Source organism: Oncorhynchus masou, chromosome 1 (genome assembly GCF_036934945.1).
Source record: "Oncorhynchus masou masou isolate Uvic2021 chromosome 1, UVic_Omas_1.1, whole genome shotgun sequence".
Lineage (NCBI taxonomy): Eukaryota > Metazoa > Chordata > Actinopteri > Salmoniformes > Salmonidae > Oncorhynchus > Oncorhynchus masou.
This window is the reverse complement of record NC_088212.1, coordinates 68,745,951-68,771,467: the sequence shown is the minus strand read 5'-3', so window position 1 is coordinate 68,771,467 and position 25,517 is coordinate 68,745,951. Positions and strand designations below refer to the sequence as shown.

Below are 25,517 nucleotides of genomic sequence, written 5' to 3'. Positions count from 1 at the left end.
AACAGAAATATATGCAAATGTATATGAAAACCATTTAAAATGTCCAGTCGTGGCCAAAAGTTTTGAGAATGACACAAATATTAATTTTCAAAGTTTGTATGATGGCAATTTGCATATACTCCAGAATGTTATGATCAGATGAATTACAATTAATTGCAAAGTCCCTCTTTGCCATGCAAATTATCTGAATCCCCCAAAAACATTTCGTTAACACAGGTGTGAGTGTTGATGAGGACAAGGCTGGAGATCACTCTGTGCCGTCATCATTGCTTTGCACAAAAATGGCTTCACAGGCAAGAATATTGCTGCCAGTAAGATTGCACCTAAATCAACCATTTATTGGATCATCAAGAACTTCAAGGAGAGCGGTTCAATTGTTGTGAAGAAGGCTTCAGGGTGCCCAAGAAAGTCCAGCAAGCGCCAGGACCGTCTCCTAAAGTTGATTCAGCTGTGGGATCGGGGCACCACCAGTACAGAGCTTACTCAGGATTGGCAGCAGGCAGGTGTGAGTATCTGCACGCACAGTGAGGCGAAGACTTTTAGAGGATGGCCTGGTGTCAGGAACGGCAACAAAGAAGCCACTTCTCTCCAAGAAAAACATAAGGGACAAACTGATATTCTGCAAAAGGTACAGGGATTGGACTGCTGAGGACTGGGGTGAAGTTATTTTCTCTGATGAATCCCCTTTCCGATTGTTTGGGGCATCTGGAAAAAAGCTTGTGCGGAGAAGACAAGGTGAGCAGGGCAGTACGGATTTCTTCTCTCACATCTGCAAGCAGAGTCTGAACAGCTGACAGGATGCATTGTCTCTCTCAATCCGTGCAACAGCTAGTGCTATAAGTTTCAGTCTGCTTACCACGTTCCCCCAAAATACATCCAGGAGGATCCTCTTCATTGGGCTGTCCATATCGGCAGACTGTGATATGGCCATTTCTTGGAGACTCCTTCCCCTCCAGGAGACTGTCAAACATGATGACACCACCACCCCACGGGCGTTGCTGGGTAGCTTCCATGTGGTGCACTTATTCTTCTCACGTTGCTGCTATAACTTGATGACCCTTCACATATCTAACCATTTCCTTGGCTCTCCTGTGGACTGTATCCATTGTTTTCAGTACCGTGATGTCCTTGAGGAGCAGATTCAATGCATGAGCAGCACAGCCAATGGGTGTGATGTGAGGGTAGGACGTCTCCAAGTTAGACCAAGCAGTCTTTATGTTCGCAGCATTGTCTGTCACCAGTGCAAATACCTTCTGTGGTACAAGGTCATTGATGACTGCCTTCAGCTCATCTGCAATGTAGAGACCGGTGTGTCTGTTGTCACTTGTGTCTGTGCTTTTGTAGAATACTGGTTGAGGGGTGGAGATGTTGTTCATTATTCCTTGCCCACGAACATTCGACCACCCATCAGAGATGATTGCAACACAGTCTGCTTTCTGTGATTTGCTTGAACTTCACTTGAACTCTGTTGAACTCTGCATCCAGCAAATGAGTAGATAAGCATGTCTGGTTGGAGGGGTGTATGCTGGGCGAAGAACATTCAGAAATCTCTTCCAATACACATAGCCTGTGAGCAGAGGTGAACCAGTTGCATACACAGCTCGAGCAAGACATTCATCAGCATTTCTCTGACAACATTCCGCCATTGAGTCAACAACAAAAAACACTTCTGATTCCAGGAGGACCATGAGCTATTGCTATCGTAAAGGTGTCTGATTCATCATTTTCACCTCAAATAGAAGTAGAGGGACTTTTGTCAGAGGTTGCTTTGTTGTGAGGGATGAGGGAACTTTATGCACATGGCCAGATGATTCTGCATTTTGTTGCATTCTTCACATATGATTTGGCACAGTATTTGCAAATGTACACAGCTTTTCCTTCTAGATTAGTTGCAGTGAAATGTCTGCACATATCGATAGTGCCCGAAGCATTTTCCTGTAAAGATTAAAAATGAAAACACATACAATTCCTTGTACAGATAAATAGTTAAGCAGTTAGATTAAACTACTCATTTGAAAGATAATTTTTAAAAAATGTGTCACGTTCTGACCTTTATTTCCTTTGTTTTGTATTTATTTAGTATGGTCAGGGCGTGAGTTGGGTGGGCAGTCTATGTTTGTTTTTCTATGTTTTGGGGTATTTCTATGTTTCGGCCTAGTATGGTTCTCAATCAGAGGCAGGTGTCATTAGTTGTCTCTGATTGAGAAGCATACTTAGGTAGCTTGGGTTTCACTGTGTGTTTGTGGGTGATTGTTCCTGTCTCTGTGTTTTGCACCAGATAGGGCTGTTTTTGGTTTTCCACGTTTATTGTTTTGTAGTGTTCATGTTTATCTGTTTTTATTAAACATGAATCAATATAACCACGCTGTGTTTTGTCCTCCTACTTCACCACAGGAAAACCCTGACAGAATCACCCACCACAACAGGACCAAGCGGCGTGGTAAACAGCAGCTGCAGCAAGAGCAGCAGCAGGAGAAGGAACAGAGGCAGCAGCAGGAACAGCAACAGCGAGGTCAGGATTTCGGGACATGGGAGCAGAGTCTGGACTACACAACTTGGGAGGAGATAGACAGGTGGGCGGTCGACCCAGGGAGAGTGCCGGAGCCCGCATGGGATTCGATGGAGCAGTGCAAGGAAGGTTACAGGAGAATGAGGTTGGCGAAGCCAGCACGGCAGTGCAACAGGTACGAGAGGCAGCCCCCCAAATTTTTTTTGGGGGGGCACACGAGGTGTGGAGCTAAGCCAGGTAGCAGACCTGAGCTCACTCCTCGTGCTTATTATAAGCAGCGCGTTACTGGTCAGGCACCGTGTTATGCGGTTAAACGCACGGTGTCGCCAGTACGTGTCCATAGCCCGGTGCGCTATAGGGCAGCCCCCCGAGAGTGTCGTGTGGGCATCGAGCCAGGGCGTATGGTGCCTGCTCAGCGGGTCTGGTCGCCGGTACACAGTTTTGGTCCAGGGTATCCTGCGCCGGCTCTGCGTGCTGTGTCTCCGGGGCGCTGGGAGAGTGCAGTGCGTCCTCTGCCTGCGCTCCGCTCGTGCCGGGCAAATGTGGGAGTGGAGCCAAAGGGAGAGGTGCGCGTAGTAAGCACGAGATCTCCCGTGCTTACCCACAGCCCGGTTCAACCTGTGCCTGCACTCTGGAGGGTCCGGGCTAGAGTGGTTGTCCAGCATGGGAAAGTGGTGCCAAGGTTGCGCACCAGAGCTCCAGTGCTCCCCCACAGCCCGGTCCTTCAGGTGCCTCCTCCTAACACCAAGCCTCCTGAAGGTTTCCCCAGCCTGGTGGTTCCTGTGGCAGCCCCATGCACCAGGCTGTCTCTCTGTCTGCTGCCGGAGCCTCCCGCCTGCTCGGCGCTGCTGCCGGAGCCTCCCGCCTGCCCGGCGCTGCTGCCGGAGCCTCCCGCCTGCCCGGCGCTGCTGCCGGAGCCCCTCAGCCCAGAGGCACCAGAGCCCCCGCCCCTCTGTCCCGAGCCGCCGCCCCTCTGTCCCGAGCCGCCACCCCTCTGTCCATTGAGAAGAGTTGCCATGGTTAGGAAGCCACGGAGGCGGACTATAAGGTGGACTAAGACAATGGTGAAGTGGGGTCCGCGTCCCGCGCCAGAGCCGCCACCGCGGACAGACGCCCACCCAGACCCTCCCCTATAGGTCAAGGTTTTGCGGCCGGAGTCCGCACCTTTGGGGGGGGGTACTGTCACGTTCTAACCTTTATTTCCTTTTGTTTTGTATTTATTTAGTATGGTCAGGGCGTGAGTTGGGTGGGCAGTCTGTTTGTTTTTCTATGTTTTGGGGTATTTCTATGTTTCGGCCTAGTATGGTTCTCAATCAGAGGCAGGTGTCATTAGTTGTCTCTGATTGAGAATCATACTTAGGTAGCTTGGGTTTCACTGTTTGTGGGTGATTGTTCCTGTCTCTGTGTTTTGCACCAGATAGGGCTGTTTTTGGTTTTCCATGTTTATTGTTTTGTAGTGTTCATGTTTATCTGTTTTTATTAAACATGAATCAATGTAACCACGCTGCGTTTTGGTCCTCCTCTACTTCACCACAGGAAAACCCTGACAAAATGAAACGTATGGAAACAGGAGAATTAACACTCAGTTAACAGGCTCAAGCAAGCTAAAACCCACATGGTAGCAAAAACTAACTAGCAGAAATTGTTAACAAGTTAGAAATGATTTAAACACACTTTGCTGTAGGCTACTTTTTACTAGTTGTAAAAAAATGTATGTCATATCAAATATATTCACCCCACCCAGTATTGTAATCAAAACTTATCAGAAAGCATGTAGTCCTTGGCTCTGACAGTGTAGTAGAGGGGGCTCAATAGCATCTCATTAGTGTGCAAGATCAGCTCTACATGTGATGGAAGAGTGCACTGCAAGTGATGGAAGAATGCACTGTGCAAGCAGAGGGTTTCAATTCCATTGAATTGGGGATAGTTTAAAGAAAATATGCCACAAGACCTAGAATTGCCTTATGTGTATCCCACAAAAAAGGTTCACTGTTATAAGAACTTTTTTGATGAATTTAAGCAAAATTCCAGGGCTTAAAACTTATGGTTGAGATCGGGCTAACGGGATCGATATGACTACAGCCAGTGAAAGTGCAGGGCGCCAAATTCAAACAAATCTCATAATTAAAATTCCACAAACACAACTATTTTACAACATTTTAAAGAAACTTGTTGCTAATCCCACCACAGTGTCCGATTTCAAAAAGGCTTTACGACGAAAGCACACCATCTGATTATGTTAGGTCAGTACCTAGTCACAAAAAAACACAGCCATTTTTCCAGCCAAAGAGAGGAGTCACAAAAAGCAGAAATAGAGAGAGAATGAATCACTAACCTTTGGTGATCTTCATCAGATGACACTCATTGGACTTCATGTTACACAATGCATGTATGTTTTGTTCGATAAAGTTCATATTTATATCCCAAAATCTCAGTTTACATTGGCACGTTACGTTCAGTAATGTTTTACTTCCAAAACTTCCGGTGATTTTGCAGAGAGCCACATAAATTTACAGAAATACTCATAAATGTTGATGAAAATACATGGACGGCACTTTAGATAAACTTCTCCTTAATGCAACCGCTCTGTCAGATTTCAAAAAAGCTTTACCGAAAAAGCACACCATGCAATAATCTGAGGATGGCGCTCAGACACAAAAACAAGCCATACAGATATCCGCCATGTTGTGGAGTCAACAGAAGTCAGAAATAGCATTATAAATATTCACTTACCTTTGATGATCTTCATCAGAATGCACTCCCAGGAATCCCAGTTCCGCAAAATCAAAATTGTTTGATAAAGTCCATCATTTATGTCCAAATACCTCCTTTTTGTTTGCACCTTTATTTCACAAATCCAAATTCATGACGCAGGCTAGACGAAAAGTCAAAAATTCAATTAAAGTTTGTAGAAACATGTCAAACGATGTATAGAATCAATCTTTAGGATGATTTTAACATAAATCTTCAATAATGTTTCAACCGGAGAATTCCATTGTCTTTAGAAATGCAATGGACCACAGCTACCTCTCAAGGGAGCGCGCCTGAATGAGCTCATGGCACTCTGGCAGACCTCTTACTCAATCAGCTCTCATTCTCTCCTCCTTCACAGTAGAAGCCTCAAACAAGGTTCTAAAGACTGTTGACATCTAGTGGAAGCCTTAGGAAGTGCAATCGGACCAAATTTACACTATCTTGGATAGGCAAAGAGTTGAAAAACTACAAACCTCAGATTTCCCACTTCCTGGGTGGATTTTTTTCTCAGGTTTTTGCCTGCTATATGAGTTATGTTATACTCACAGACATCATTCAAACAGTTTTAAAAACTTCAGAGTATTTTCTATCCAAATCTACCAATAATATGCATATCTTAGTTTCTGGGCCTGAGTAGCAGGCAGTTTACCTTGGGCACCTTATTCATACAAGCTACTCAATACTGCCCCCCAGCCATAAGAAATTAAAGTCCCATGGAAAATGTCTGGAAATTTATCGGAAAGTTTCCGACCCTTTGCAACCCTAATCACAACCGGCCGTGATTGGTAGTCCCATAGGGCGGCGCACAATTGACCCAGCGTCGTCCGGGTTTGGCCAGTGCAGGCCGTCGTTGTAAATAAGAATTTGCCTAGCTAAAGGTTACACATTGTATTTCCCAAGAATGACATGGGGAACAACATTTTGGAAAATCTTACATATTCGACAACATGCATCTTTAGTGAATAAAAGTAACCCATTGAGACTGCAACGATTAGACAGTGAAAATGTATCGTGTCATATTTCTCTTTTTGGATTTGTAAACACTGAGAACAAGACAAATAAAAATAAACAACTACTGACCATTTCCCCTCGGTACATCCTGAACTAAGAAGGAACAGCGGGCCATCTCAGGTTAATCACAGCTACAACACTTCACAACAACGGCCCTCCTAATTTGCTTTGTTGATAACAGAGGGAGGCCCAGGCCCTCTCACTGGGTAACAAATGGCAGCTGTAATTGACGTGGGCATCCCTGCCCAGAGCAGCTCTCTGATTAAGACTCCCCTCCGGGCTGATGGAGTGTTAGTGGACACATGGTTGGTTACACAACTAACCCAGTCAGGAGAGGATGACGTGATTCACAGACAACGCTGGCAACAATAGGAGTGAAAGGGAAGAAAGATAGCGTATGTATATAAAACTGAAATAGCATATCTTGTGACTACTGTCTAGGCCTGTCAAAGAAAATGTATTGACAAATCTGTTGACATTCACACAGTCAGTGAGTCACAAAATATTGCCAACAATCAAATTCAGGAATGTTTGTTTTTGTCATTCAAACACACTCTTGACTCATACCACTTATAACCACTTCCCCTAAACCACACCCTAAGACAGTCTTAGTTACTGCTTAGTAGGGCTGTACCCACCACAAAAAAAACTTTGTCGATTGAGAGTCTGTTTTTAACCAAATCTTTCAAAAGTTAAAGTGTGTATTTTTACATTTAGACACATCCCATGTATTTTAAATCAAATCAACGATATGCAGTGAGTTTGTCTCGCTCTTTAAGCCTATTGTTTGATTAAATAATATAAAAGACACAAATAGAGGGAGTCCGACCGCAATTGATTTGATTGTGCCAGGCTCAGACTTGCTGCGCTGTGTTAATCTTCTTCTTTTTTTACAGCAAGTGACTGTTGTCGCTCTCTCCTAGCTGCTGCAGCGACCACAACAGAACATTATTGTTTATCGTGCTGCTCAAGCTGCAACGTAATTACATCCATTTCTGACTGTAAAGTTATGGAAATCCCTAATTTGTTTAGGAAAAACATTCCCCATTCTCTCAACCCTTGCTCTCTTTACGTGACACATGTATTCATCACATGCACATGACCAAAAGGGCCTGACCTGTAGCATGTCATAAACACATCAATAAATTGGTTATAACATACTCCGAACACATGTAACAGCAAAATGGATGCCGAAGACATGACAAACTTGAAATGGGGGAACGTTTACTGGTTGCTCAGGAGGTAAATGGGAAGTCCGACGTGTGGAATACATTTGACTAGTTGTGGAAAATACTGGAAATAAAGAAACAGAAGGTAAGGAGCAAGCACTGGGTGCATATTATATGTGCCAAACAGGTGCTGTTAGAGGACTATAGCTTTCTGACCATTTGGAAAAAAGTAAACACTAAATAAATAAGCATACCAGCGTATGTTAATGTTATTTTTTTGTTTTTGTAAAGCCTTTACTTTAAGCTTTATTACAGCAAAGACTAAAAACAGCCACATGCATTTGTGAATGCAATTGCTGAAATGGAACAGTTTATTTATTGTTTACTGTCACGCCCTGGTCTTAGTATTTTGTGTTTTCTTTCTTTATTTGGTCAGGCCAGGGTGTTACATGGGTTTTGGTATGTGGTGTGTTTTGTCTTGGGGTTTTTCATAGGTATTGGGATTGTAGCTTAGTGGGGTTTTCTAGCTTCGTCTATGGCTGTCTGAAGTGGTTCTCAATCAGAGGCAGGTGTTTATCGTTGTCTCTGATTTTGAACCATATTTAGGCAGCCATATTCTTTGAGTGTGTCGTGGGTGATTGTCCTTGTCTCTGTCTCTGTGTTACTTTGCACCAGTATAGGCTGTTTCGGTTTTCGTGTTACGTTTCTTGTTTTGCAGTTTTTGTGTTTATTTGTTTTATTAAACATGAATCTAAATAGCCACGCCGCATTTTGGTCCGACTCTCTTTCACCTAAAGAAAGCCGTTACATTTACACTAATTATTCAAGGTTTGCTTTGTTTTAAAATTAAAATGCTTGATTGTATTTCAAATCATGAATGACTCGCATACTGTGTGATGACATGAATGATTGATTGATACAGTCACCTATATAAAAAGTATTGAAATATAGGCCTAAGTAAGTTGCAGTATTAAGATTAAAAAAGAGTGCGTTTTTAGGCCTACAGCTCGATGGTGGTTATACAAGTCTGCTATACTAAGCCTACTAATGATAATGACATTACTTATTATAATAATTAAGAAGAAGGAGATCAAGAAAAGAAGGGTTATTATTATAAATAGAATTTCTGACTATTTGGAACAGTGTTAACACTGAATTAACTATAAGTAATACCAGAGGATGTTCTAACAAGAAAAAAAAGTGTAAAGCCTTTATTACAGCACAGCAAAGATCCAAAAGTCTAATTACTGAGAATTTTTTTTAACCTAAATATTGTGGTTGGTGCTCACGGAGGCTAGGTGCTCACGGAATCAGTAGGCTATTAATAAACAAACACCCAAACAGGCATAGAAGCAGGATCTATCATATTTATGTAGATATACAGTACCAGTCAAAATTTTGGACACATCTACTCATTCAAAGGTTCTTTATTTTTGCTATTTTCGTCATTGTAGAATAGTGAAGACATCAAAACTACATAACAAATATGGAATTCTGTAGTAACTGTTACGGATACAGGTATCCTGTGTGTGTGTGTGTGTGTGTGTGTATGTATCCTGTGTTTGCTCTCCTTCTCCCCTCACAGGTGAAAATCATCACTCCCCAATCAGTCACTCATCAATCAGAAGACACACTTCCTCCTGTTTTCCTACCCTATCACAGTTCCTTTCCCTTGGTTTAAAAACCCTGTCAGTTGTTTGCTCTAGAGCTCAATCTCTCTGTAAATGCCATGTCTGTAGGTCTCTGTGTTTCATGCTCTCGTTGTGTATTAACCTCTCTTTTGTTTGAGCACCTCCATAGCACTTTGTCATCACCTGTGAGTATTGTTTTGGTTGTGGTGTTTGCTTGCTGGTGGGAAAAGGGGACACCAAGACAAGTCGCCCATGGGCATACACTACCCGTAGGTAGACTTTGTTAAATACACTAGTTAGAACTGGGCGGACCACCCACTGTATTTTTGGTTAGTTAGCAGTTAAAGTAGGCTAGTCTAGCTTAGGGGTGTTTTTGAATACTTATTGTTTCTTTCCTTGGGTCCAGCTCAGCCCCTTTTCCTGCCCCCCCCCCCGGTAGATTTCAGTTGTCCTGGTTGTTTCGTTCTCACTTTTACTTTGTCACTATTATAATTTGCTTGAGTTAAGGGTCTCATTACCATCCCCCCCCTAGATTGTCGGGCCAAAAGGGATCCGTAACAGTAACCAAAACAGTTTTAGATTCTTCAAAGTAGCCACCCTTTGCCTGGATGACCGCTTTGCACACTCTTGACATTCTCTCAACCAGCTTCACCTGGAATGCTTTCCCAACAGTCTTGAAGGAGTTCCCACTTATGCTGAGCACTTGTTGGCTGCTTTTCCTTCACTATGCGGTCCAACTCATCCCAAAACATCTCAATTTGATTGAGGTCAGGTGATTATGGAGGCCAGGTCATCTGAAGCAGCACTCACTCGCTCTCCTTCTTGGTCAAATAGCCCTTACACAGCCCGGAGGTGTGTTGGGTCATTTCCCTGTTGAAAAACAAATGATAGTCCCAATAAGCGCAAATCAGATGGGATGGAGTATCGCTGCAGAATACTGTGGTAGGCATGCTGGGTAAGTGTGCCTTGAACTCTAAATAAATCAGACAGTATCACCAGCAAAGCACACCATCACACCTCCATGCTTCACGGTTGGAACCACACCTGCGGAGATCATCCGTTCATCTACTCTGCATCTCACAAAAGACACGGCGATTGGAACCAAAAATCTCACATTTGGACAGATTTCCACCAGTCTAATGGCCATTGCTCGTGTTTCTTGGCCCAAGCAAGTCTCCTCTTCTTATTGGTGTGGTTTCTTTGCAGCAATTTGACCATGAAGGCCTGATTCACACAGTCTCCTCTGAACAGTTGATGTTGAGATGCGTCTGTTACTTGACCTCAAACATTTATTTTGGCTGCAATTTCTGAGGCTGGTGACTCTAATGAACTTATCCTCTGCAACAGAGGTAACTCTGGGTCTTCCTTTCCTGTGGCGGTCCACATGAGAGCCAATTTCATCATAGCGCTTGATGGTTTTTGCAACTGCACAAAGAAACGTTCAAATCTCTTAATCTCTCTTTTTCGTAATGAAGGACTGTCATTTCTCTTGGCTTATTTGAGCTGTTCTTGCATTAATATGGACTTGGTCTTTTACCAATTAGGGCTCTCTTCTGTATACCACCCCTACCTTGTCACAACACAACTGGCTCAAATGCTTTAAGAAGGAAAGAAATTCCACAAATTAACTTTTGAAATGCATTCCAGGTGACTACCTCATGAAGCTGGTTGAGAGAATACCAAGAGTCTGCAAAGTGGTGATCAAGGCAAAGGGTGGCTAATTTGAAGAAACTCAAATATATTTTGATTTGGTTACTACATAATTCCATGTGTTATTTCATAGTTTGTCTTCACTATTATTCTACAATGTAGAAAATTGTAAAAAATAAAGAAAAACCCTTGAATGAATAGGTGTGTCCAAACCTTTGACTGGTAGTGCATATGGATGATTTATAAAGCCAGGCACATAACAGTTATGCTATTGATTATAGACCTAATTCAATTGGGGTTTTCCAATCCTCACTCTTCTTCGATAATCAAGGGCTGTTTTCTCATCTCCTAACTCCGCTGCTGCCTCCGCCGCATTGTTCTCAACACCAATATAAGGTTCACTTTGCTATTATGCACATAGCAACATGGTCTAGGAAAAGGCATCAATTCCACAGCATGCTGAAGTTTCAGAACAACGGTCAGCAACCGGTGTCAAACATGGGAGAACGTGCATGTGTTATAAAATCTTATTTTTATTAGTATTGCACCATTGTCCTTAACCATATACAATTTGTCTTAGTAAAGGACTGTTCCATCCCCACGGCCTCCACAATGGATTAGTCCACTCAGACAGGCGCGTTGTACACCACAAAAAAATAAATACGTTTTTGCAACTGTTGGACTAAAGAAATCTTGGCCGGCCAACAGCCTATCGATCAAACAATCGAGAAGTCGACTAAATGGAGTCAGCCTTACTGCAAGAAGATGCAGCCTGCCTTATGATAGTGGGACTTGAGACCACCATAACAGAATGTATGGGGGAAGAGAGTTAAACACATGTACGTCCATAAAGTGCTGTCAGATGGAGCAACCCGAGGTTGCTTTCATTTCCTTTCAGTCCAGCACTTAGACCAATAACTACCATCAACACAGAGTTTAGCCTAACTGACGTTGTGCCAAAAACACTCTCTCAAACACACACAGACAGACAATATTCAGTCCAAAATGAGACGGCGATGTTCGACAGGTGAAACGGTCGGCCCTCTCTGTTTGAGACCCTTCAGAGAGCAAAGCATTATGCTAATGTCTGTTACGGAGTGACTCAGCCAGCCATTAGACAGACAGCCACCTCCACCACCAGGGAGAACACACTCAATAACCACACAACACTTAACTTTGGCACACCAACCAGAGACACACTCCACAGTGCAATCAAACAAGCAGTGGCACAAGGACAGGTGTATTTAATTTCTACCCCTTCTCTAATCTATTCAGGGGAGAAAGCACTGGCGGGTTGACCGCAGAGCGTTGACTATATGTGACACTTCTGCAATCTGTACCACTGTAGGTACTATATTCTATATGATGATTTTCTTCAGCACTGTGCACCACTGGTAGAACATGCCCTACAGTACAGCCAAGTATTGGTCTCCAGATTCCCTACTCAGCACACACACAAACAGACAGCAGACGGATGGCCACCAGAGCATGGCTGCACCAAATTGGGCAGATTTTTGGACATTTGTTTTCTAAAATGTGAAGCAGTATTTTTAGAGTGGTAATGACGGCAAAGAGGACAGCTGTGTGTGTAGTGAGCCTTTAGTGCCAGTCTCAGCAACCAGACAGAGCACACAGGCATACTGAATACTGGGAGAGAAGGGGTGGGGGCTGCAGAGCGGTGGGGCGAGAGGAGGAGGGGTGAGAGATGAGTCAACCCTCTACTTCCAGGAAAGATTTAACATACTCCCATGGGTTAGGGCTGTTCCCCTCAAAACCGTGCATAGGCCTGCATCTCTGGATCTGCATCTCTGGCCACAGAATGCTGCAGCAGGTCTGTGCATGAACTGACAATGACTGTTAGAACATCTCAAATAAAGGGCCAGGGAAAACAGCTAGGCTATATCTACAGCTATAATGAAGCATTCTGCTGGTAAAAGACAGACTATCAGTGTTACATTGTGGAGCAGGAAAATGGATCTGTTTCTATCTGACAGGCAGGCAGGGGAGATACTGATAGAGATGTGATGAAGTGCAGTGAATGACTGAAATTACCCCATTTCTATATTTAAAGTTGTTTGGTTTCCAGAGGACTACATTATCAACACAGTAATACACCTTCTTGAGCTCAGTCTGACTCTCAGACTGGGCAGCATCCCCATTGTGTCAGTCAGTCAGTGCCAGTGCAGTAGAACCACAGGGTATAGACTACCCTCCCTCCATCCATCCATCACCACACACACTGTACAGCAGGCTCCCAGTCAGTTACTGGAACCAAAACAATATAATTATGATGTACTCAGGACATTCAACTATAGCAATCCCACTAAATGAATGCATCCTCATGCCTTTCTGTCTCTATGAAACAGAAATTATTATACAATGTAATTATGCCCGTAGGAGTATTATCATGCACCTTGCCCCCAGAATAAAAAAAAATCTAAAATCAACCCATTTTAAATAAAAACCGAAAAGCCACAAATTTATTACAAAACTATTTCCAGCAACATGACTTCATAGTCATATGACTGGAGTTAATGCAGCAAATCTCTGCACTAGGAGGGGGGCCGTGGTGATGGTGAGGGGGGAAGGGAGTGTGTGTTAGGGATTGAAAGGAGGAGAGAACAAGATGATCCCAGTAACGTCCCTATAATGTCAGGCGAAGTAAATCACCACTCTGGAGGAACGCTTTTAGGGACTGAACAGATCCACATATTACACAACTCCTTCCTCACCTGAGCAGTATCGCTGGCTGGCGTATGTGCGTGCCAGGCTGGGGGATGGTCTACCGTGAGGCAGCCAGGGACAGGTGGTCACTCCGCCTCTACTGACACCCAGCAGGTTTGGCACCCAGCAGGTCACACTGCATGTAACTTTCCAGCACAGCAGCTTGTGATGAGAGAGTGTATGGTGAGCAAGTGTTTGTGTTACTATCTCTCCTGGCTTAACTTCTGGACTGGCAGGATACACTCTGGTTAAATTCTGCTCTGATCCTCCCCGCTGTCAATAGAGAATGGCTACAAAGGATCTTGTTGCCGTGGAAAAACAGTGTCCCCTCCCCTTCCTGTGCTTTGTGAAGATCTTGGACATCAAGGTCCTCTCAGTTCATCAAAGTCCCACCAACCAGCCTCCCTGTTTCTCCCACCTAAGCGGTCTGTGGGCGGGTAGATCAGCCTGTCTCTCTGACCTCTAGCAGCCACTTTCTCATTAAACCCTCTTAAGGAGGTTAGCCAAACACAAGGCCTTTCTCTCCACAAGTGTATCACAAGCAACCTGACCAACTGCAATATTAATAACATCTCCTTTCATGTTCGCTCTACCTACACCTCTTCTCTGCGTTTCAGTGAGTTACAGTACATCCCCTCCTTTCTCCAGCCTCAGACAGACTTGCTAGAAGTGTGAGTAGAGATGGGTGCAGGTAAATACTATAGTCCTGGTACACCAACAAAAACAACAGCTCTATCTAGGCTGCTTCCTTTCTGAAACTCAGGTCCCGGGGGATGTTGGTGTGAAATGATCTGTCAGTGGTTGCGCTCCATTTCTCTCGGCTTCAGTGAGCCACAGCAATCAGATGCTGCCTGAAACAGGGCTGGAGAGTGTAATGAAATAACTGTTATGAAAGTTACAGATGAGTAGGGCTGGCACAAACGTATAACCGACGGTTATGGATGACTATCGTCATGAAAATAACAGTCGTATCCGCAGAAAAAAAAGAGATGTTTATTTTTTGGGGGAAGAACAGCTGACTGAAAAACGGGATTGGCGGGCATACGTACGGTTTAGTCTGTTTCTGCGGTAACATGGACTCACTGTGGAACGCTTTCGACACCTTATAGTCCATGCCCCAAATAATTGAGGCTGTTCTAAGGGCAAAGGGGGTGCAACTCAATGAGGTAGGTGTTTCTAATGTTTTGTACACTCAGGCTATTCATGGATTCCACAGCAGATCAGTCGTTGTAAAGCTGATGCGAGAGAGAATCCTACAGACAATTTGAGTTAAAATCAGTGTTGTGTATTCACACGTCTGTGTGGCTAAATGAAACATTACTCAACTCCAGAATCATTTGAACCACTCCAATCCTGCTACAGGTCCCAGTAGAGATTTGTTTATCCCAGTCTCTATGTGGATGTGGGGGGACAGAATATGGTCTTTAATCGCACAGCAGGCTCTGAGCTAGGGTTCACCGGATGACCGGAACAAACAGAACACAGAATAGAGCAAAATATCAACAGGACATGTGTAGACCAAAGCTGAGACTCTGATCCCTGCCAATGGCAACAACAGTGTAGGCTGTGACTGTTACTTCAAACATGCTTCCAGAGAGGTTCCAGCAGTTAGAATAATTCCTGAAGCTCACCATATCGAGCTGAGACGCTTAGTCAGTACCAGTCCCTTTCTGCTCCGCTTCTCTGAGATGACAGACACATAGGACAAACATGGAGTCTCTGTGTTTAACCATCGCCTTTGAGAGAACCGCTAACCAAAGACGTTATCGTGAAATACTACACGTCAGTGGGCAAAAACAGGAATCGGGCACAGAGAGGGAATGTGAGTGAGGGAGTGGTAGATATGGAGAGCGAAGTTGAGAGAGACCTTGCTGCAGGGACACCCTTAACCAGTAGAAATGTCATTTTGAACTTGTGAAAGTTGTTTAAAAAGGCAGAGGTGAGTGAAGGAGGGGATGATACAATGCAGGACAGATGAAACCGAGGCGGGGGGGGCGATTGTATGGCGGAGTACACAAGCACAACAGAGGAGAAGAAGAAGGAAAGAGGAATCAGGCCACAATCTGTCTGGAACAGCAATGAGAACATGAAAACAAATTGCTGATGCATTTGTTTCAAGCCTGATGTTCATGATGTTATGAGTTCAAGCGCGGCAAGATGATAAACCTCTATAAAAACTCATTAACAGGAGTCTGCAGGGCGGCTGTGAAGGATCTGACTTCTGACAGGAAATTATCTTCTCTCAATTCAAGATAGCATTAATTCCTCTAATATACTCCCAACGTCCCAAACGCACCTCAATGAAACATCAAACACCCAAATGTCTGTGGGCTGATCATATTATTTAGAGCTCAGAGCTCCATAGCCACTCAGCTCACGCTTTAAACATCCTGATTAATTGCAACCCGAACACCGGAGACGGCTTACTGCACCCCAGCCCATCAGAGTGCAGTGTGCTCCCATATCAAATATAGCCATTCTTCCCTCTCCTTGTCACTGAATGGAATACATCTCTGTATTATTCATAGACAGAGTTTGTGTAATCCGGAGCTCTGGAGAACAATCTGTATATCTCAGTCAGAAGGGAACAGAAAGTGCTTAAAGTTTCATTATGAAGAACCTGAGCAGATACGACATTTGAATATAGAATAAAAACAAGCGACCCGTCATCTCCTCCATAAAAATGTCTGGCGCACCACATCTCAAAGTAAATTCTAACACCTCAGCTTTGTCAGCACTCCAGGAGTATAGAGGTGATGTGACCGGCAAGTCTTTATATAATGGAAATAGTGCTCAAAGTAATGCTAAAATAATGCTGATACCATCTACCTCTTACAGAAAGTGAAAACTAGGTGTATTAGAGACTTCCAAATAGTCCCAAATGAGTTTATACATTATTAAAATACATTCCTACTTCTCCAGGGGAAACAACTAGACCTAAAAACTGACGTTTCATTCACTGCTCAGGTAAACAGAAAACTACATTTATGACAATTTCCAGTACCAAGACTCCAGAGATTGAGAGGGTTGATCATATAGTTGCATCATGTAAACACCTGTGCTTCTCTCAACACGACAGGCTAACAGCCCCATTCTCTCAAAACCCCAACAAAAACCTTCTCGCTCCAACCATGGTACATGTCTCTACTTGCCCAGTGGAGTCTCATCAGCACATTAACTAAAATGGGACTAAGTAGGAAACAGGCACTTGACAGTCAAGTCTGATTATACAGCCCTACTCCATGGGACAGATCTGGGTCACTGCAGTTCATCAACATTGCATCTCTCACATGGTGTCTGATGGCTATCCAAGGCTGTGTTCAGGCTATAGGCTACTGGTGATAGATCAAGCTGATTATTCAGATTATGATCTACTTGGTCTAAAATATCAGGCTGACCGTTATTATAACGTGGCACACATCCGGCCAATAGCAAAATACAAGGCCATTGCCAGGAATTTGCCTATTTATTTACTTGCATAATCCTCAAAATCAGATTGATCAGGGAAGCGAGAATGATAAAAAAAATTATGTATACAGTAAACTGAGCCTAAAGGCATGCTTGTATAAATCAAATCAAATGTATTTATATAGCCCTTCGTACATCAGCTGATATCTCAAAGTGCTGTACAGAAACACTGTAGGAGAACAGCAGATCAACTCTACAGATCAAACCACTGCTGACAACTGTTCACCTTCAAAATGTCAGAGTGGGTGTGCTGTGTCTAATAAAGACGAGTTACACTGTATAGCCTACTACAATAGAGAAGAACATTAAACACTATGAACAATGAAAAGCAGGATTCATCTAAAAATATATATTTCCCTCAAATATCTCACTCCTTGCTTTGATCCCCAGCCAGCCAACTACCGCAGGTTGAGCATGGCTGATTTAAAACCAAATCAAATATGCAGCAGTACAGGCAGTGTGTCATTTCAAAGCACACATTATTCAGAGCAGAGGAAGGTAAAGTACTGCGGGAGGGGGCTGAGGTTCCCGACAGGGATCATTGTGGCACGGGTCTGCATTTTTCATGATGCAAACGGGAGCAGGCATTGGGATTAACATTTTGTTTTTATCCCCAGATTATTTAAAAACGGTCGACTCTCTGCTTTGTATCCGTTAGCCTACCTATTGTATTAAAAGCACCTCTGTCGCATTATTCAAACACAATCTAAGAATTCTCTGCTTCAAAGTTCAATAGCCTATCTCTCCTCTCCTAGATGGGCGTGCAAGTTCAATAGCCTATCTCTCCTCTCCTAGATGGGCGTGCAAGTTCAATAGCCTATCTCTCCTCTCCTAGATGGGCGTGCAAGTTCAATAGCCTATCTCTCCTCTCCTAGATGGGCATCCAAGCGCCTACAATATTTGGTCTCAATGAAATAGAGTAGACTGCCTATGAATGGGAAGAGAATCAAGGGCTAGTTATCTTTCAAAGAAAGATATATATGATTAGGCTATAGTTTCACTACAGTGTCTGTATATAAATATTGATAATGGAAATAAGTGGAGGAAGCTCAACCAACGTGAGTTGAAGAGCAAATCCTCACGCTCCTATAAAATCCTCATGCTCCTATTAAAAAGGTAGGCTACATCTTCTATGCAAAACATAGCTCAAGAGAAAGTGCACGTGTCAGCTATCATCACTCTTGCTGCTTTAGGTTCAGTAGCCATATGTGTGCGATCAGGTGCGTGTGTGGTCTCAATTAAATAGAGTGGGCTGTAGCATATCCATGGGAGGAGAGGCACGGGGCACTTCTCTTTCCAAGGAAATTAACTTCTGAAATCGAATTATGCTATAGTTTACTACACTGCCTCAAAATAAATATTGATCACCCTTATTGGTCTCAGTCTGAAAATGGTCCGCTCCTAAAAGTTAGGCTATTACACCTATTATGTTGCGGGTCAATTTGACCCATATCCACTATTTATCCATGGAATTAAATTACTTTTCCTCATTTAGGGTCATGAACCTAACTACAAAATGTGGACACACTGATGTGTTGTGGAATGTCATTGCAGATTTTGTCAAATAAACAAGTGTCTATGAGTGGCGCAGCGGTCTAAGGCACTGCATCTCAGTGCTAGACGTGTCACTACAGATTCGATTCCAGGCTGTATCACAACCGTTCGGGATTGGGAGTCCCATAGGGCAGTGCACAATTGGCCCAGTGTCGTCTGGGTTAGGCCCTCATTGTAAATTAGAATTTGTTCCTAACTGACTTGCCTAGTTACATTTTAAAAAGTACAATATTTTGTTTTGTCTGGTTCTGGTTGCACTTTTATAGTTATGTTTGGGTGAAAAGGAGATTTCCCAAGCTTCTCCTTCTCAGTGCGAGAGCAGCAGACCTCTGCTTGTTTGTGAGAAAGGAAATATGTTTAACAACTGGTTCTTAAATATAGAGTTTTGAAATTAAATGTTATTGTATTTCTTCTTTCTGAAAGGTCTGACAAGACAAAATAAAGTTGGGCTGTTTTTACTTGATTCTGTGTCTTGAGTGTGTTTAAATGTAGCTCAAGAGAAAATGCAAGTGTCCGCTCTCTCTCCAACTCCGCTCTCTTCAAACTAAGTCTAGCCTATTGGCTGATATAGCCCAGTAATATAGATAGCCTAATATAATGGAGAATGTGAGACTCTGGAAATGTTACTTATTTCGTAGGTTATTTTTGGGCATTATCATATTGCCTATAGGGCACAAAATTGCTGGGATCATGGTGGGCAAACGATCTGCGCCAAATAGCCTACACCTAAAATAACATTGCAGGACTGCGGTTGGGTGGGAGTCGGACAGAAAACCAGCGGGAGGGGGTGGGTACAGGTATGAAAAGCTGCGGGTGCGAGCGAGATGAAGAAATCAGTCCCACCCAGACCTCTATACTGAGGGTCCCACCCTGTGATAAGACTGGACTCCAAACTCACTTCACTGAACAGGCTAATCACTACACTGAAGGATTCCCATAGGGATAACAATAACACCTGCCTCTCAAGCGTGGTATAAGTAAAGGCTGTATGAGCGTACAGTGTGTTTGTTGCATTCCCTCCTCATGCGCCTGCTCTCCAAGCACGCTGTCAAATTCTGAAAAGGGCGACCTAGCACCACATGAGCTGCATATGACCCAGTCACCACCCAGAAGACTGAGTTGTTCTGTTCACTATAGGCTCATTCTCAACAATCCTAGAGACATTCTGTTTGTCAGACATGACTCTCACATGGGCCGCTGCACTCCAGCCCACACAAAATGAGCCACTTACTGATTGCGTCACTGAAGTGGCTGTCTATATATCTACAGAGAGGAACATACATTTCTGTGTATCTTTGATTCACTACAACCAATTTGTAATCCACACTGTACTCAAAACAGTTGACAAGGCAAGGTACCGGATCATTTCCTTCGAAATGCAGAAGGGTTTGATTTCATTGGCCATGATGTGTTTACAGACCCCTGTCACCTTCCCATAATCCCCCTGCAATGCAGCCTCACTAATCCTCCATTATCTGTTCATCACACCCCCCCTCCTTGAGTCTGACATGAGCACTGACATTTGGGGACACAGCCACTGACGCAACACACACCTTGTTATTCCTGTTACGAACACTGACCAAACTGTCACCCTACTTCCCGCTGTGTGTGCCCGTCTGTCCTACACAATCTCCCTGGCTGGCAGTTCTCCTTTAAAGTTGAAGTGGCGGGCCGTCCACCCTGTCACAATGATTGGAGATCAGGCAGGAAAACCTGACAGCCTGGTGGGGTCAGCCTCAACATCTAGCCTGAGCCTCTCATCTAATTGTGTGATGATTAGGCTTCATGTGGACTGAAATGCCTCAAAACTAGCATCTCATTGTCTGCCTAGTTTCTGCTATGATTGACTCAGTTGAAGCCAACGGAATCCCTTAGCATCCACCATATACATCTTCTCCCACCTGCCCCCGGTTTTCAGTCAGTCAGTCAGCCCTGTGGTGGGCCTCTTCAACCTGCCCCGTCTGTCACAGCCGACCAGGTGAAATATGTGAGGGGAGCCTGGATAGGAGAGGTAATTCTTCCTGAGCTTCTCAGAGACTTAGCACACTATTAATATCACCCACAGCCCAGGATTTTATGTGAGAGTTTGTGTAGAGAGAGTCAGGGTGGGAAGGGCTGAGAGAGGGAGAGAGAGAGAGAAATGAGAGAGAGGGAGAGAAAGAGAGATCCACAGAGCGTGTGTGTGTGTGTGTGTGAGAGAGAGTGAGAGAGTGAGAGAGTGAGAGAGTGAGTGAGTGAGTGAGTGAGTGAGTGAGTGAGTGAGAGAGAAGGAGAGCACCTGTGTATCCACCCAGCAGCCCTCCAGAGATAAGCGGAAGTTAGGTTTACTGCTTGTTATTCCCCCTGGCATGCCCAGACGCTTTCATCCAGAATGATTTACAGGATAAATTAGAGTTATGCGCCTTGCTCAATGGCACATCGGCAGATGTTTTCACCTATTCGTCCTGGGAATTTGAAACAGCGACCTTTCGGTTACTGGCCCAACGCTCTAAGACACAAGGTCTTGATATGGGGCTGAAACATTAGACCTAGATTCTGTCCTACATAAAGCTTTCTGGCATATCAACGTCATCAATGCTACTAGGAATGTGCTTACTGAAATCAGTTTGGAGTGTCCATGCAGTGGCATTGCATCTAGAAATGTTTTCTTGGTAACACAAAAAGATTACAAAAACGCACAGGGTTACCCTGTGCACGAATATGAGATGAATTGATAAGGTTATCTGGTGGGACATTGTGTGTGTGTGTGTGTGTGTGTGTGTGTGTGTGTGTGTGTGTGTGTGTGTGTGTGTGTGTGTGTGTGTGTGTGTGTGTGTGTGTGTGTGTACAAGTACGCTTCCAATGGCACTGGAGAGAGCGGGAAGCTGTGCTAGTCAAGTGGGTAATGTTGATTAGGGCACACTGTAGCAAAAACATTTTGCAATGAAAAACAAAACCCTGGGCCTACCGAGTGGTGTAGTGGTCTAGTAGTGGTGTAGTGGTCTGTGCCTCTAGAGATCCTGGTTCGAGTCCAGGCTCTGTCAACTGCGATGGGAGACCCATGGGGCAGCGCACAATTGGCCCAGCATCGTCTGGGTTAGGGGAGGGTTTGGCTGGCAGGGATGTTCTAGTCCCATTGCACACTAGCGACTCCTGTGGCTGGCCAGGCGCAATGCACGCTGTCACGGATGCCAGGTGTACAGTGTTTCGTCTGACACATTGGTGCGGCTGGCTTCCGGGTTAAGCAGGCGTTGTGGCAAGAAGCAGTGCGGCTTGGCCGGGTTGTGTTTTGGAGGACACACAGCTCTCGACCTTCACCTGTCCCGAATCCGTACGGGAGTTGCAGCGATGATACAAGACTACCTACCAATTGGATACCACAAAATTGGAGAAAAGGGGTAAATAAAACAAATAATAATATATATAAATAAATAACCCTGGTACTGGTAGACCCAAAAAAGGGATTTAATAGCGGGTCAGTCTATATTGTGTTCATAAACCAACTGTTGTATTTTTACTACCTGTACTACAGACTACAGTTGAGCCAACTTGAGGGAGTGGATATCTATCTAGCAGATAAAATTTAACTATTTTCTAATTGCAAGTCATGAATGGTTTCAGTGCACACAGCTCAAAGTGTATGAGCTCAAACACAAGGGAAATAAACACACTTTTGGGAGAAAATATATCTCTGGGGTCAAATACAAGGTGTGAAATGTATCAAGTTTAGGGTGATTTGAGAAGATTTGTCATTCAGTAACATTCAAAGCAGTCAGTAATTAAACACTCACATCCCAAATCCACATGGACGATAAACACACTAAAAACGAACCCAAATCAAACCAGTCCTTTTGTCATAGCAATGTAAGATAACCGTCTGTCACACTATTCTCGCCTTGGCTGTGTCTCATTACTTCAAAGTAGCTTCCTCCCCTTGTCTCCTTTCCTTCATCTACAATGAGAAAAACTTTAATGGTAGGACTGAAACGCACCCCTCACCATCACCTCTCCCTAATCAAATCCAAAAGCCTAGAACAACAAATACTGTATAATATTCTCTTTGCCTTTCAGTTGCTCCCACTGAGCTGTAGTAGAGGGGTCCAGGCAGCAGAGGGGGCTGGTCTGTGGTGTGCATGTTATTGTGTGGTCCTAAAGGTCTTTGTTGAAGAAGACAGTAGACGTGTACGGAACTGCTCTGTTGTATCCTCTCCTGAAGATCTGGCTCCAGGCTGCTCACTGCCATAGAACTCATATGTGGGAACAGGGCACAGCACAGAGGAGTGGCAAACACCAAACACAGACCCACCAGTACTGAGGTGTTTAGGATTGGGAACCACTTCATGAAGGGCTTTCTTCCCCAGGTGTTTTCATTACCAAAGGGGGCACAGCCATAGCTGGCACAGCCATGCCAATCGTGGACTCCACCACTTGGATGATGCCTGACATGGCAGCGGTGACGGACTCTCCTAACCAGTTCCCATTGGTCACTGGGATGCCGTATTTCAGCTCCCTCTGCCTCATGAAGGGGATGTTGATACAGTTGACAGCCGATACAGCAAAGAAGGGTCCGAACCGTCTCATGACGACTGGAAGGTGTTTGGCTAGAGTCCCAGGGCTGTGACGACAGCTCCTGTGCTTGCGCTGACGTATGCGGCAGACAGCTGATTATTAATGGGAACAATAACAAATCAATATGGCCTCATCATTTGAGCCATTTCCTCAGACAGACCTTTTTGCCAGGCATCGACCACGGTTCTTTCACAAGGATGAACACGGCAAGCTGGATAAAATATCTTTAGTATTAATGTAGAGGGTTTTACAGGGAAGCCTTACCTGAACAGCAGTAAGAATTGAAACTACTATGATAGTTGTCAGTGCAATGTTGATGACTCAGTTCACACAGTGATAAAACCTGGTGTGAAATGTTATTAAAAAAACTAAAAGTGAACATCTCTACATAGTGCAGGATAGTAGCATGAGCTCCAACACCACCACGGTCTCCCTCCATACCATCGTTCCCATGACTCCCAGGTCTCATGGATCACTGGCCTTTAGACAAACTACACTGATAAAGAGCAGATGCAATTACACTGTTCAGATTTATCCGTTTGAACTTGGTGTCATCGATGGAGCAGAGGCAAGTGGGATCAGACACCCATAAACCCTAGGAGTGTGTGATCAAACCAGGGATAAGTGCTGGGCTGCTGGGTACCAGAGACCCAATCCAACACACGGCCAGCCAGTCCGCCCTCAGCTGCTGCCAACTGGGATAACCTCAGACTGCAACTCCATAAGAGAGAGGCTCTCAGACTGGTGCAACTCTAATCCAATGTAGCAGTGACAATCCTCCAGGATTTCAGGAGGCTGTCAGAGGTCTCACAGGGCCCATGGCTGTCTGCACCCTGCAGCCTCGCAGGGATGGGTGAGAGAGAGGGTGGTGAGGGAGGGAAGGAGAGTCCATGATAGTGTGTGTAGAGGGCATAGTGTAGATATGTAGAAGACAGGGGGGACAAAGCGAGAGAAAGACACATTCAATTGACCCATGATAATAATCTCTCCACCCCAGTGAAAGTGAGGATCTGAGTTGTGAAAGCTGGTCTCAACCCTCTTGGTGAAACATACGGTGGAGTTTTCTGCACCCCTCTCAATGTTCCGCAGAGCTAGTTTACAGGTAGTCAAGATGCACTACAAAGCCCGTCTTGTAGAAACATCAGTAACAACTGTCAACAACAGATGGATGTCATCTAAGTTCAGAAACTTTTTGCATGTAGAGCAACATCAGATAATGAAAGCGCTTATTTACAAAGGCTTGCCAAATTTGTGCTTTTTCAAACTCTCAAAAGTATAGGCTTACAATTTTGTTGATTAAATAAGAAAAACATTCGCTTGTGATTTATCCTCTTAAAAATAATATTGCTTACATTTACAAACAGCAGGGCTGTCCTTTGGACAAGTAGGACACATTTTCTTACTTGTCTGAAAGTTTAAGAGAAAAATAAAATATGGTCGGAAACACAATTTTTACATCATTATATATATGATGCAAGGAACCAATTTACAAAAAATACATTATCATTACTATATAGAATCAAACAAATATATTTTAGGCTAGGATACACTCTGCCTATTGTCTTCTTTCTCAAAATGTCTCAAAACACAACACTGCCCCTTTAAGGCTCTCCTGGAGGACAGTTGACCACCCTTAAGGCTTCTGCTTGCTTCAGTTTAGCTGGCAGCTCGGCGAACCAAACACTTGTGCTGCATACAACCTTAAAAAAGACCTTCACTTGAAAAAGCGTCAATAATACTGTTTGTCCAGCGTGAGACGCCGTAGGCAGTATGCACTTCCACATAATAGTCACACTTAATCGAAGATACATTTTTATGTTTTTGCCAAGGAGATCTTAGTCTTGCAATTTTACATCTAAGATGTTTGGTGCAGTATTTCTCAAGTGAAAAATGTGCATGAAAGCGATTTTGTGTGTGCATGAACAGCCAGAAAAAACCTTGCCGAAGACCAAAACTAACAAACGTGATAATTTATGCATGAATTGTTCCAAACGGGAAGCATGCGGATGCCTTCAGTAGCCTATAAAATATTGCAACATTACAATTAAATACTTTGTCTTCATAAAATAATTCCCTCATTCAATGAATCAGCGATCAAATGGCTAAGGTAGGCTACTCCATAGCAAGGTAACTAATTAAGGCATGTTTATCCATAACCTTAAAAGGCTAAAATATTCAGGTTTCTACTGACAGTATGTGAGTTTGTTAGAATAGTCGAACTCTGTTTTTATGTTGTCAGAATTACAAAGCCAATGATGGCAATCCCAGCTCTCCCACGGTGTCAGATTGTATGCAGCATTGGTTTATTAACGCACCCCGTTCATCAATTGCGTGTCCGCCATTTGTGGAAGTGCCAACGCAATACAATTCCACTCCGATGAGCTCTGCAGAAATTGAGAGAACAGTGCGCAAAACATCGCATCCGGAGGACACTGATCCAATTCTGCTGAGTAATTGTTTGATATTGTGATGTGTGTGTGTTAACATTAAACCCTAAAC

General features: G+C 43.9%; 1 protein-coding gene and 1 pseudogene across 3 annotated transcripts in view; both read right to left on the bottom strand.

Annotated features, from left to right (window-relative positions):
- The window catches only part of LOC135549149 (disintegrin and metalloproteinase domain-containing protein 10-like), a 105,411-nt gene that overhangs the window by 39,339 nt on the left and 40,555 nt on the right, over window positions 1–25,517 (bottom strand). Inside the window, exon 1 of one of the 3 annotated variants that reach the window (XM_064979205.1) lies at window positions 6,344–6,549. The exons of the other annotated variants lie outside the window; for them this stretch is intronic. The gene's annotated coding sequence lies outside the window, so the exon portion shown is untranslated. Of the gene's footprint in view, window positions 1–6,343; window positions 6,550–25,517 lie in introns of those variants that run through there. 3 annotated transcript variants of the gene reach the window in all.
- LOC135549170 (sideroflexin-1-like) lies at window positions 22,599–23,119 on the bottom strand (annotated as a pseudogene).